Here is a 14140-nt window from a genome sequence, read left to right as displayed (position 1 = left end):
CACTTTGTTCTCTTATATTTTTAAGATAGCCTTTGGAGCAGGTAACACATTTATATGGCTTTTATTCAGTTGAGCATATCTTGGGCTTCTCTAATACTATATTTCTGTCTTATTTACAATGACTGTGAACACTTTACTGTAGGTGTACCTTCCTTAAGTAGTCATCCTCCTACTGATGGGCACTTCAGTTCCATCTGTTACAAATGGTGCTTCGTACCAAGTAATCCACTTAAAAAATGGGGAACAGAGCTAAACAGAGAATTCTCGAAAGAGGAACATCGAATGGCAGAGAAACACTTAAAGAAATGCTCAACCTCATTAGCCATTAGGGAAATGCAAATCAAAACTACCCTGAGATTTCACCTTACACCCATCAGAATGGCCAAGATGAAAAACTCAAGTGATAGCACATGCTGGAGAGGTTGTGGAGAAAAGGGAACCCTCCTCCATTGCTGGTGGGAATGTAAACTGGTTCAACCACTTTGGAAGTCAATCTGGCACTTTCTCAGACAACTAGGAGTAGTGCTACCTCAAGACCCAGCTATACCACTCCTAGGTATATACCCAAAATTTGCTCAAGTACACAACAAGGACATTTGTTCAACCATGTTCATAGCAGCTTTATTTGTAATAGCCAGAACTTGGAAACAACCCAGATGTCCATCAACGGAGGAATGGATACAGAAATTGTGGTATTTTTACACAATGGAATACTACTCAGCAATCAAAAAGGAGGAAATCATGAAATTTGCAGGCAAGTGGTGGGATCTAGAAAAGATCATTTTGAGTGAAGTATCCCAGAAGGAGAAAGACAAACTTGGTATATACTCGCTTATATAGACCTACAAGATATGATAAACATAATGAAATCTACACACCTAAAGAAGATAATCAAGAAAGTGGACACAGGCAAAGGTGATTAATCCTCATTTATAAAGACAAATGGGATGTGCATTGAATTTATGACAGGAGTCTACCACAAAAGGCATCTGAAAGACTCTACCTAGCAGTGTTTCAAAGCAGACACTAAGACTCATAACCAAACCCTCGGCAGAGTGCAGGGAATCATATGAAAGAAGGGAAGTTAGTATGATATGGAAAGGATAGGAGCTCTACAAGGACCAAACATATCTGGGCACAGGGTCTTTTCTGAGACTGACACTCAACCAAGGACCATCTATGGATATAACCTAGAACTTCTGCTCGGATGTGGCCCGTGGTAGCTCAGTAACCAAGTAGTTTTCCAAAGTAAGGGGAACACGGACTATTTCTAACAGGATTTCAAGGGCAGGCTGTTTTACCCCCCCCCCCCATCAGTGGACTTGGAAAGGGGCAGGGAGGAGACCAGGGAGGGAGTGTGGGGTTGGGGAGGGAATGAGGGAGCGGGATACAGCTGGGACACAGAGTTAACAAAATGTAACTAAAAAGAAAAAAATAATAAAAAATAATAAAAAAACAAACAAAAAAAAAAAAACAAAAAAAAAAAACAAATGGTGCTTCGTGAGCAGCCCAGCAAATGTTCACTCAGAGAGCCAGTGGATAAGAGGATGAGGCCTGAGTCTGGACCTCACATCTGTTCTGCTCAGTCTTGCAGAACTAAGCTATTTATCCTCTATACAGTCCAGTTTTCCTCGTGGAAAATGAACAGTAATTTTAATACAGTTTTCTGAGGATCGAGTTACCACATATGAAGTACTTCATTTCCTGTTTCATAAGCACCTGTTTTATATCTGTGATTTACATTATTTTAAAGATCATGTGCCTCTGGGCACAGAGGTGAATGCAGTTAGGTCTCACTTAATGGACACATTTAGCATGTGTGGTTGTTGGAAGTGCGTCTACACTACAGCTGTGACATCAACGGACGAGGTGGTCTTTGGGAACAGAGCTGTCTCTACAGCCTGTTGTCCCATGTGTTATAATGTGGCACATTGCTACATACTAACTCCTATAATTAAAATTATCAGGATAACTTTTCATGTTTCTTTGGAAACAGAACCTAAGACATAGGTCCAAATAAAAATGGTTGTTTGGGTGGTAAAAGAATCTCATAGATTGGAAGGCTGATGAGACAAAGCTTTCAACACACTCAATAAAGGGTATACGGGCAGGTCCATTAGCCTGTGCGTGAGCTGTGGGTGAGCAGAGCTCAAGGCCCTCAGCAAACTCTGGAGGTCTGTACAGATGTCTTCCAGGTGAACAGGTGGGGTGTTAGTGCACTGACACCAGCCCTGTGGGTGCTCACAGGTGGTGGCAGTCTCTGGGAGTGGCGACATCGAGGGCAGAGCAGAGGCTGGTTACCTCTGGCTACCAACAGAAACAAGGTGGCTAGAAACCATTCAGGTGCTTGCTGTCACCGAGGGAGGAAAACTCTGAATACCTTGTTTATGAACTAGTTCTCCTCAATGGGACCAGCCCACATGGCCTCCTTGCCATCCCTGCCTGGGAGGTATCCCTCAGACCTGTGTAAAAGTGGGCTGTGGTGGTCAGAGTGGCGGCCACACAGGCACTTAGCAGCTGGAGGGCTGGTGGGAGAGCACATAGTCAGACCACAAGGAGCATTGGGGAGGCTGGAATCCACCCCACATGCACTGCCTGTCTGCATGTGGCCACAGGGGTTTCCTGAAACTCTTCCCACAGGTAAGCTTCACCTGTGTGCTACCTTTCATGGTCACTAGTGAAGGGGACTGTTCAGCCTTCAACTGAGAGGCCAGCCATCTATGAAACAGCCCTGTGATTTTGATCTTCTGACAGATGTTTATTGAAACCCTCTGTGAAGTCATAGGTATGTCCTGAGGGAGAGGCATTGCTGTGTAAAGCTGGGTAACAGGTGGAGCTGAGTAGCAGCTGACATAATTTAGTTGCGCCCTGAAGGCATGCCTGGCCATACTCCTAGGTTGTCATGAGCTTGGCATCCACCATAGAATGGGTTATTGCCGTGCCTGCACAACCTGATGACTTGGAGGACTTGACATCACAGAGCTCATGGCCGCATGTTCCATTGGTAACCCACCCCAGGAACACTCCAGGCTGCAATCTGAGTGTTCGTGTCGCATCCTGATTGGTTGCATTTAGTATTCTTTCTCAATATCCTGGTGATGTTAAGAGCCACCAGTTAGCTCCTGTCTGTGGAGTTTTCACCACACCCTTAGTGCTCATATTCTGGGCATACTGTATAAGTTGGTGCCAAGTGTCCTGCAGTTCAGCAAGTGACTGTGCATGGAAATCAGGCCACATGGAAACCTAACGGCATAGAGATCAGGCTGGGCAGGAGAGTATCTGCTACTCCATGGCTGAGCTGTCCTCACAGAGGCTGCTCCTTCCTTTGTCCTTCGCTTTCTCGGAATGCACCCTCACTTCTCAGTGAACCATCGACTCAAGGTCTTTGGGACTCTGAGGGGTTTGAAACACTTCACTTTTACTTGTATAAAATTACATATATTATCACTTCAATGAAAAAGACTGACAGATCTCTCACTGTGAATATTAATTGGCAATGTTGACAGTTCTTTCTGTCTAGTTGGCCATTTTTCAAAATTTTCTCTCCTTTCAGGAAACCACTCTAATGACTTGTAAGTTGTTTTCCATTTCTGTCTTTGTCTTGTTTGCTGTTTATGGGTCTTTTTGCTTTTCTGAAAGATTTCTTTCATATAGCTGCAACCTAAATCTTTAATACTTCTCATTAAATGCTGATTAAAATATCTCCATCAATACCATTATAAGATAATTCTGTTTTCTATACTACTCTATATTATTTTCATTATTTACCTGTATTTTTATAATTGAATTCAATTGTAAATTGAATTCAAACAGAACTTTTTCAGGAGATAGACACTTCATTCCTTCTGTCTTCTAATCTTGCTTGTCTTTATAAACACAACACACAGTGAGTACCCAGTGTACAGGAGGAGCTTTACAGTTCTCGCTGTTTCTGAGAGCAAGCACATTGCATTAACTTGCCATTTCTTGTCTGATTTTTATATAGATTGACTATGTAATTTTAATCACAAGTTTAGATTGTTACAATATGACTCATTATATACATGGCCCCTTGGAGGTGGGTAAGTGTGTATGGGAGCTGGTCAGAAAGTCCTTAGAGAAAGGAAGCAGTTTTTCTAAGTCTTTGCAGACTACAGAATGAAGGCAAAACTGCAAGGCCTTGCAGAATGAAGGTAATCTTTTATAACTAAAAACAGGAACTGCTGGCAGATGTCTAATGCCTGAAGTTCTCCATGGCTGGACCTTAATTCTTACAGGGATCCAGCACTCCATGACCACTAATGTCCTTGACGGTGAAAGTAGTGTCTTGTGACTTTAATCAAATCCAATTTGCTATGCACAGGAAACAGTTGGCATTTTCCTAGGGCAATGATTAATGCAGAAACACTTAGTCTCTTAGCTAATATGAATAATTATAAGAGAAACTACTGACTTTATGACATATCAATTGTATGTGATTGGTGTCCGTACTTAACAGCAGAGCCACACCTCCTAGGTACTGCACTGAGAAAATGAAGCACAGGGCTGAAATTCAGGTCTGTGCATAAGGGGAAAGCAGAGCCCCCTTTTTCCAGCTTTCTGATGCCGGACAATGGCAAGGTATGAGGAACCAAACCAGCGTGAGCTCACTCTCCCTTGCACACATAGCTTTAAATCAGTTCTGAAAACTGCATGATGAGCCACCTGGTCATTTTATTTTTTAATCTTTTTTTTTTAAATGGTCTCACCATGTTACCCTGGCTGTCCTCTGGAGTTCTGGGATTGAAGAGTGGAGCTTGGATTAAAGCTACACAGCCAGGCTGTCTTGTTAAAAAAAAAAATAGCTGGTCTTATTTCCATTTTAAAGTTACAGGAATGGAGATACAACCTACCACACAGGGAGTACTTAGAGTCAGTAGTGTGAAGCATCTGGTCACATGACATCCACAGTCAGGAAGCAGAGAGAAATGAATGCTCATGCTAGCTCACTTTCTGTTTTGTTTCAGTCTGGAACCCCAGTCTATGGAATGGTGCCACCCACAATCAAGATGGGTTTTCCCTGGCATGGTATGATAGCCCATGCCTTTAATTCCAGTACTCAGGAGGCAGAGCCATGTAAAGCTCTGTGAGTCCAAGTCCAGCCTGGTCTACAAAGCAAGTTCTGGGCCAGTTAAGGCCATATAGTGAGACCCAGTTTCAAAAAGATAACAACAAAATAGATGGCTCTTCTCTCCTAAATTGAATCTTCTGAAAACACTCTTCTAGATACACCCAGAGGCACATTTCCACAGTGATCCTAATCCCTACAACTTGACAACCAAGATTAACTCACAAAAAACCGTTTTCTTTCTATCTCTCAGCTTACACAGCAGAACTTTCTGTTGTTTTGGAAAGTCATTCCTCCATAGTTTACCTTTCTCCACTCCAGTGGGGGTTCTCAAAACTGGCTGCAGGAATGAGGATAACTTGATATTTATAAAACATCATGCTGCTGAGGTCCATGAGGCTCTGATCTAATGATTCTGGAGTGAGTGAAGGTTATGCCCAAGCTGTTTCCAAGAGTTCTCCTGGGAGGGCCACTGTCACATCCTCCCTCTTAGCCTTCTAAATAGAATTGCTATTTTGTAATGTCCTTGGAGACTTCAAAACTGTCTTATACAGTTCTTTAGTTCTTAAACCAATCCAAGCAGGAACTCTTATTTCACAAAGAGAGAAAGTGGGACTCAAAGAGTTTGAAACTCTTAACCCAATATTGCAAAATCAATATGAGACCCAAGAGACTTAGGAAAGGGCCCTTTCATCCTGACTTCTATTGTACTTCCCGCTATACCTCTCTCTCCCTTTCCCTCCCTCCCATGTCTCCTTCTGATCTATCTCCCAGTCCAGGTCTGCAAGGAAAACTTGGATCCTTTCAGAGTACAGATGGATGTCAAGGAGGAGCCTGGGGACTGATTCATTAGTAAGGAAATAAAACAGAGAGCTGGAGATACAAGAATAACCTTAAGAATTGTATTCTTTATTTATTTAAGTCTCAAGTTCCTGGACATCATCAAAATAAGATCATGCCCAAAGAGAAGGTTTGTAAATCAGAGGGTGTTGTGCCCATGCAAGCCATTCCTATTTCTCTTGCAATGATCAACTTTGAGGATTGTGTTCACTTTAGGGATGCAACAAGCTCCACACAGCTTTGGTGACTTAGAATTGTGAAAAAGTCTTCTCATTCAGTTCTGGAAAGCCAACAGCTGAACTGGAGAAGAGCTCCCTGCCTCCCCCAGCTCAGCGCACTCTCCAGTCTCGGCTTGTTTGTGTCCTTCTTCCCCTCTACTCTCACATCATCCTTTCTCTGCTTTGCTCTTTCAAGTGGTTGGATTCCACACACAGCTGGGCAGCCCAGCTCAGACCATTGTGGCTCAGATCTTCTCACCTATAAAAAGTCTACTTATATGTAGGGTAGCATTTGACTTTTCTAGAAATTAGCATGTGGAAATTTGGAAACCAAGATTCAACTCCCTGCAAATCTGAGTCCCTAGCTATTCCTTGCCCATAGACTGTCCCAACCTTTACCACAGTGGCTATGATTTCCAGTTCACATATTAGCCGTACCATGACTTTCAGCATTGTCTCTGCAGATTCCAGAATGTTTCCCATACTCTCTCAACCTTTACAGTCTCCATCTCTCACTTGCTTTCCTCTTTCTGGATCTTGCTGTTTTTCACCCTTTCCTTTCTTTTCTTCCCAAGTCTTAATCTTTTGGCTTCCCACCTTTATCAGAGTATGTGTCTGTGACCTTCACAGCCATAGCTGAATGCCTGTGTGTTTCTCTGAACACAGGCATCTGATAGTGACTCACTTATCTCCCTGCTGGCTAGTCTGTGTTCCATAGCCACATTTTCAGCATGGCAGATTCTCACAAGAGCTGAAGTGCCTCCCAAAGTGAATGAAAGAGGCTTTTCCTCATCTCTCCTCCTTACTGTCAGGAGCCAAAAATGCCTTTCTTCGGTACCAATGTTTTGTCTTATTTTCTTTATTCAGGTATTTCTTTACCATCACTACCATATTAGTTTCTTTCCTCTTGCCATAATAAAAGTGTAATGACAAAAGCAACTGAAAAGGGGTTTTCAGTTTGTCTCACAACTGGAAGATGTACTCACCGAGGAAGAGGATTACAGCAGCAGGAGCATAGGGTGGCAGCCCATGCCACACTTGTGGCTAGAAGGTGGAGACTGATGAATGCTGGCATTCAGCTTACTTTCTCCTTTATATTCATCTCACTTTCTCATATATATATATATATATATATATATATATATATATATATATATCCTTTATATATATATATGACCCTTGCTTCAGGGAATGGCCATACCATATTTAAGGTGGGTGTCGGCACCTCCACTAAGCTAGCTTGGATAAACCCTCACAGGCATACCCAGAGGCTTGTCTCAGGAGTCGGTCTCGTGGAGGTCTATATTAGGCACCACACTCTCTTATTTGTCATCGTTGGCTTATGCGCTGTTTTTCTTCTTACTTTCTCACTCTAAATTTATTTTGTGGAGAGTAAATTCCACATCTAGGACTTTCTTCAATGCAAAATATTTTCAGAGAGCTTGTAGCCTGCTGTCATGCTACCAAATTGCTAAGTTCTCCTTCTTCCTGACACTCTGGGCAAGGTGGCAAGATGCACAGAAGACATTAACTAGGCATGATCAGCAAATACACTTCACTAAGGAAGGGTGCACTGGCAATTTTCAGATATATTTGGGAAAATAAGAAAACAGTAAGCAGACATTTCATTTCTATATCACTTATTCTTTTATCTTCTCATTTCTTTTTCAAATTTTATCCTCTGTATTCAACATTGACAAGTCAAAGAGATTGAAGTAGTGCTAGTGAAGCAGTGTGGTAGCTGGAAGACTGGGTGGGGTGGACACTTCCTGTCGGGGGAGAGAGGATTCATCAACAGCACAGTCATGGATTCATTGTCTACAAACTGGGATCTTTGGCATCCATAACACTGAGGCACAATCAGCAGTCCTTGCTGGTGACAGGAGAAGGATTTGAAGGAAAAGCATCAAAAACAAATCCAAACCTAAACACAATTTTGCCCAAAGGGAAACAGTGGTCCAAATCCCACAGGAATTTTCATTTGTTAGAGCATTTTATTAAAATTTCTAATTTTGATTAGAGCAATTACATAACATACATTTTGGAGGGGGAAAAAAAAGGATTTGCCTTTTAGAACCACAGAGGACAAGCAGCTACCCTTCATAACAGATACCTAGAAGATTCTGAAAAGTGTTACACTATTTGAGGTCATTTAGAAAGCAAAGAATTGGATGTCATTTTCTGGCAGACAGGTAGGATCAAAATGCCATTTGTTAGTTAACAGAATTAAACTGATGATGAGCTCAAACTACAGAAGAAAATTAAATTTATCTGGATTTTCAAAGCATTCTTTTCCATTTTGATCAAAAGCAAAGTGTTCTTGGTATAGACAATTTCATTTCTAAATTGGGCAAATGATGTGCACCAATTTTTCCATCACATATAGATTATCTTTATTTTAAGAATTAAATCATAGGCTTTAAGAGATTTGATGAACATAGAAAATATTATTCAAATACCAGAGAACTTATCATCAAGTTGCCTTTTGTAGTATTTTTATACTCGAAATCAGAGGGACTTAGGAACAATTAAAAAATTTCATTGAAACAGTTATTAAAAGAAATTTTTCTTGAATTATTTTAACATTCTGTACAATAACATTTTAATTATTCATGAAAAGTATTGTTTAGAGACTAGTTTTTTGTCACATACAAAGCATTTCACATATCTGCAAAAATACCCAATACAAATACTAACGTGCAAATTTAGGAAGCCGAATTAAGCTGTTATTATTGTCATCATCATTATCATTTTTACAGGTGCTCACAGAGTCCAGGCTGGGCTCAGGCTTGCTGAAGACAACCTTGAGATCCTTTTCCTCACCTCCCAAGCACTGGACTGCATGCATGTGGCCTGTGCCCAGTTGGATTAACTATTATTAAAATATTGGTTTCTCTCTGTGGTCTTGTCACCTTCTAAACAGGGCAGACGGAGACAGCCCTCATCAGCAATCACAAGAAAATGGTGTGTGTGGTGCAGCTCTAGGTCAGCCTCCACCACCATTGCCAGCACACAGGCCTCTCACAACATCTGTACCCACTTCATTCCTTACACTGAAGCCAGACAGTGCTGGAGGCTGGGGAGAAAGAGGCCCTGATTCCAGAACTAACCCCTGGCTCTGCCTATCAGTGACTTAGACCAGTGTCTCGGCTTCCCTCAGCCTGTCACAAAGGTTGTTTAGCAGGTAAGGAAGCAGCCACACAGTGGGGAAATCACCAACTGCTACCCTGAGATGCTGAACTACAGCATGAAGTGTGAGGCAGACAACAGTCCAGGACGCTGTGGGCTTGAGTTCATAGATTTGATGCTGTTTGAGACACTTCTTCCTGTCCTTTTGTTCAAATCTCATTACTCACTAGGAAGGAGCTTGATTTAAAGTTACATATGGTGTCTGCTTTCCAGGAGCAGTTATCTCACACACCGAAGGACTATACAATTAGTGTATGTATGTACAGGGTCTTCAGTGGGTGTGGTATAACACCATCTGCCGGGAGGACACGGTGGTGAACTAAGGCAGGGAGGTCGCAGCTTACAGAGGGAGAAACAGAACTCCTGGACATGGTGCTCCACTCCAGGTTTTCTTTGCAGCCGTCTCATTCAGTGCTAATCAGGCTAGTCAGGTGTGCTAAGCAAATGTCAGCAGGTGAAAACTATCGTGTCCCAGGTGTCCTGGGGCAGACACTGTTCCGGGGAACTTATCGTGCTCAAACCTATGAACAGGGGTATCATGAAAACCACAGGTGAGGAACCACGGGTGTGATACAGCCCAGCCACAGCCTATGAGTGATACAATTGTAAATAAAATGCAAGTCTGTCTATCCCAAGGCTTCTCCCCTGGAAACTCATGAATGCTGCTTCATCTCTGAGCATTTAATTCCATGTCATCCTGTGGCTGTGCAAAAATACCCAACAGAATTAACTCACAGCAGGGAGAGTGTTGGTGCAGGCTGGGGGTTGCACTTGCAGGTTCAGCCAGATGTTGACTGATTCCATGCTGTGGGCCTGTGTGGGCCACATCAGGACAGCAGGAAGACAAGCCTCTTACTTCATAGAAGACAGAAAGCTGCAAAAGACCCAGAAAAAGGAAGAATGGATCAGGATATTCCTTTCAAAGTCTCACCTCCAGAACCCACAGCCTCTCAGCAGCAATAGCCCATTTTGCTGTAAACTTAAAGCGGCGATCAACTCACTAGTATCTGCACCCCTGTAATCCAAGCACTTCAGGGCCACAAGCCAGGGAGATGGCTTCTTAACACATAAGCTTTTGAGGGTCATTTCAGATCTAAACTGCAAGCCATACTGAAGGTCACACATACTAAGGTGGTCCCCCAAGTAACTATTCATAGATGATTTTCCATCTCAGTGACTGAGATTTTAAGTCGCAGGCCATGCAGCATATGTTAGTGTCCCTGCTGGCCGCCACGGGCATGCCCTTTCCTGAGGCTCATGCCTACTGCTCATCTGCCTTACACCATTTTGCACCTTAAATGAGGCATCTGCTGACACCTGGGCCTTCTGTGATCTCCTTTGGTGATCTGATTGGCGTAATTTTGCCTCTGTCCTTCCTTGGGCTGCAAGCAAGGTTGTAAGAGTCCTTGCTATTTTTTTGGCTGCTGTAGTTAGAGCTGAAGAACCCTATGTAATCCTGCAAGTGCCCAAACAAGCAGGCTGTGCCAGGCCCACAGTTCCACCACAAGGGCCGCTGGTCCAGTGACCATTCCCTCCTGGTGGGTGATCACAGACAGCTGTGGGTATGCCTGTATTTAGGAAGTGAAGAGGCTTTGTCTTCTTGTTTTCTCCTTATAATACATTTTTGTCAGTTAACTAGAGTGTGAGAGTGAGAGAACAACAAACAGCAACAACAACCAAAAAACAAACAAACAAACAAAAAAAAACGGGAAAAAGCAAAGCAATGAACCATCAGGCTTGAGGTAACTGAGCTGTCTATGGCTGCCTCACATTTGGCAGTGTCTGCCATATCTGACTGTAGTGTCTATGTCTATGTCTACCATATCTGACTGTAGCCTGTCACACCTAACTTTAGATCTGTCACAGCTGACTGTAGTCTGTCACTGATTGTAGGTCTGCCATACCTGACTATACTGTCACAACTGACTGTAGTCTGTCACAGCTAACTTTAGGTCTGTGATAGCTGACTGTAATCTGTCACAGCTGACTGTAGCTCTGCCATATCTGATTGTAGGTCTGCCACAGCTGGCTGTAGTCTTCCACAGCTGGCTGTAGTCTGCCACAGCTGGCTGTAGTCTTCCACAGCTGGCTGTAGTCTGCCACAGCTGGCTGTAGTCTGCCACAGATAACTGTACTGCCACAGCTGGCTGTAGTCTTCCACAGCTGGCTGTAGTCTGCCACAGATAACTGTACTGCCACAGCTAGCTGTAGTCTGCCACAGCTGGCTGTAGTCTGCCACAGCTGGCTGTAGTCTTCGACAGCTAGCTGTTGTCTGTCACAGATAACTGTACTGCCACAGCTGGCTATAGTCTGCCACAGCTGGCTGTAGTCTGCCACAGCTGACTGTAGCTCTGCCATATCTGATTGTAGGTCTGCCACAGCTGACTGTAGTCTGCCACAGCTGGCTGTAGTCTTCCACAGCTGGCTGTAGCTCTGCCATCTCTGATTGTAGGTCTGCCACAGCTGACTGTAGGTCTGCTACAGCTGGCTGTAGTCTTCCACAGCTGACTGTAGCTCTGCCATCTCTGATTGTAGGTCTGCCACAGCTGGCTGTAGTCTGCCACAGCTGGCTGTAGTCTGCCACATCTGTGTTTATTCTTACTGTTGGTCTCTTGTATATTACTATGGGTCTGCCATAGCAGAGTATAGGTATATCACCTCTGATTGTCGGTCACACCTCACTGTGGCCTGTCATATCTCACCATAGGTCTCTGGATGGCATTTTCCGCCTATGGGTACATGCTTAACCAAATGATAGTTCAGGAGACTCATGCCAAAAACAAATGGGAATAGTAGAGTGGCTCTCTCACTTCTCACTAACTCATCATTACTTGAGTGCTGGAATGACGTATAACAGTCCCTGCCTGCTGGAGCCTGTGGTCTAGAACTAAAAACAGAGAAAGGACTGCTGGTTGCCATGGAACTGGCTGCTTTGCTGACAGAACTTCAGACTGTACTTCGAATCCACAGGAGTATCTCAACAGAGCTAGTCGAGGACCCCTAGGGACACTGGGCTAAGGGGAGGAAAGAATGTGGCAAGGCAGGTAACAGAGATGATCGTGTGCAAATACGTGTAAGAAAGCACAAGGGCTGGCCATGCTCACGGAAGTAAAGGAAGCAAAAATGTCCCTCTGGAGGCATATTCAGCCTTCAGGTTGCTCAAGAGGAAAAGCCAGAGAGAATCAAGAACAAACCTGTGAAGAGAATGTTTCCCTGTAAGCCTGGGAAGTTTGAGTTTTGTCCTAAGAAAAGTTGTTGCAGCGATTAATTGTATCATTTACCAAGGTAATGTATGAATAGAGGAACGTGGCAGAGCAGTGCTCAAGGCTGACTGAGGTTCACATGCCTTTGTCGACCTGAGCTTTAGGGTCAGTTGTGTGCATCAATCTTATCAACATCCCTAGTTTCTTGGACTTAACCCACCCCTTACTTTCTTACCGGCTTTCTTATCTGGAGAAGCACACTTGGCCTCTACAGTCAGTATTGGTAAAATGATATAAAAGCAGTCCTGTGGCGGGGTTGTCACAAAGAAGGCTGCAGAGAGGAAATGTGGCAGACAGATGCCTATCTGGGTGCTGAGGAAGTAGCCACTAGGACTGCAGCTGCAGCTGTTCATAGAATGCTCACCCAAGGGAAGGCGGACATTCCTTTCCCTCTGTCCTCCAGGCAAGTGAACAAGGATCAGCTCAAGGTGACTAGAAGGAAGCACCACAGAGGCCTGGAATGCAGTTTCCCAAATAGGTGAAGGATCCAGTTCTCATTGAGAAAATCAAAGTGGAGGGGGTGGAAGGAACATTCTGAGATAGACAGGAAGACATCCATGATAAATGAGATGAAAGGTGAGTCCCAACAGAAAGCAAGTCTATCTTAAGGAGAAAAGGGTTAAGGTGCTTTCTGGGCGCCAGGTTTCAACCAAAACATCATATCAGGAATTGCTATTATATTACACTGTTCCTCCAAGAAGAAAAGCAAGGAGTAGGAACCACAGGAGAAGAATCCAAAACCTCACCCAGCACATTGCACTCTCCAGTTGGCCCTGTCCCCAGGGTTCTTTTATTTTCTTCTGGTCACTGAATTTTCTTTCCATGAGAGCTGTCTACCCACCCTGACCTAGGATCTCCTGTCCCTCTTGACTAAGGGGAGCCTCCTGAATCATATCTAGGTCCCCTGACACTTCCTGTGGGGCATTCTTGGCCTTCCAGAAACACAGCCTAGAGAAGGTACATGGTGCTGGCCACTGTCCATGATGAGTTTTCTGACTTTCAAACTGTCAACAGCCGCAGCTTTAATTAACACCAAAACAGAACAGAAAGGCCAGACCACTTTACTGTTTTCCAGTTGGGCAAAAACCCTCGGAAGCTGCCTTTCCCAGACTCATTTTATGTTGTTCAGGCTTCTGAATAGAATCTTATGTCCAAGCACAATAAAAGAAAGAAAATATTTCTCTGATCTCTGTTCTTGTTTACATACCAGTCTATAGTTTGTTCCTGAATATAAGTTTTGAAAAATTATGAAATAGCATAGCCACCCAGAAAGAACATGATAGATTATATAAATCAGCCAGCTTACATGTAAAACAGTTTTTTTTATTCTGCTTTATAAGCTCTCAAGAATTTAGAAATTTAAATATACAGAGACATTATTTAGACACTTCATTAGAAAGTATGGACAAAAATAATAAACCATCTATCATGTTAGAACAGTGCACTGAACTGAAGGGAAACAAACTTGAACTCTTCCCCAGCTCTAAAAACGTCAGGAGCCATTAGGGTCTGAGAATTGGTGCTTCTGACCAGCCATGTGGTAA

This window comes from Psammomys obesus, unplaced genomic scaffold (genome assembly GCF_907164565.1).
Source record: "Psammomys obesus unplaced genomic scaffold, mPsaObe1.curated_primary_1811, whole genome shotgun sequence".
NCBI lineage: Eukaryota > Metazoa > Chordata > Mammalia > Rodentia > Muridae > Psammomys > Psammomys obesus.
The sequence above is the reverse complement of the archived record's forward strand: the minus strand, read 5'-3'. Positions refer to the sequence as shown.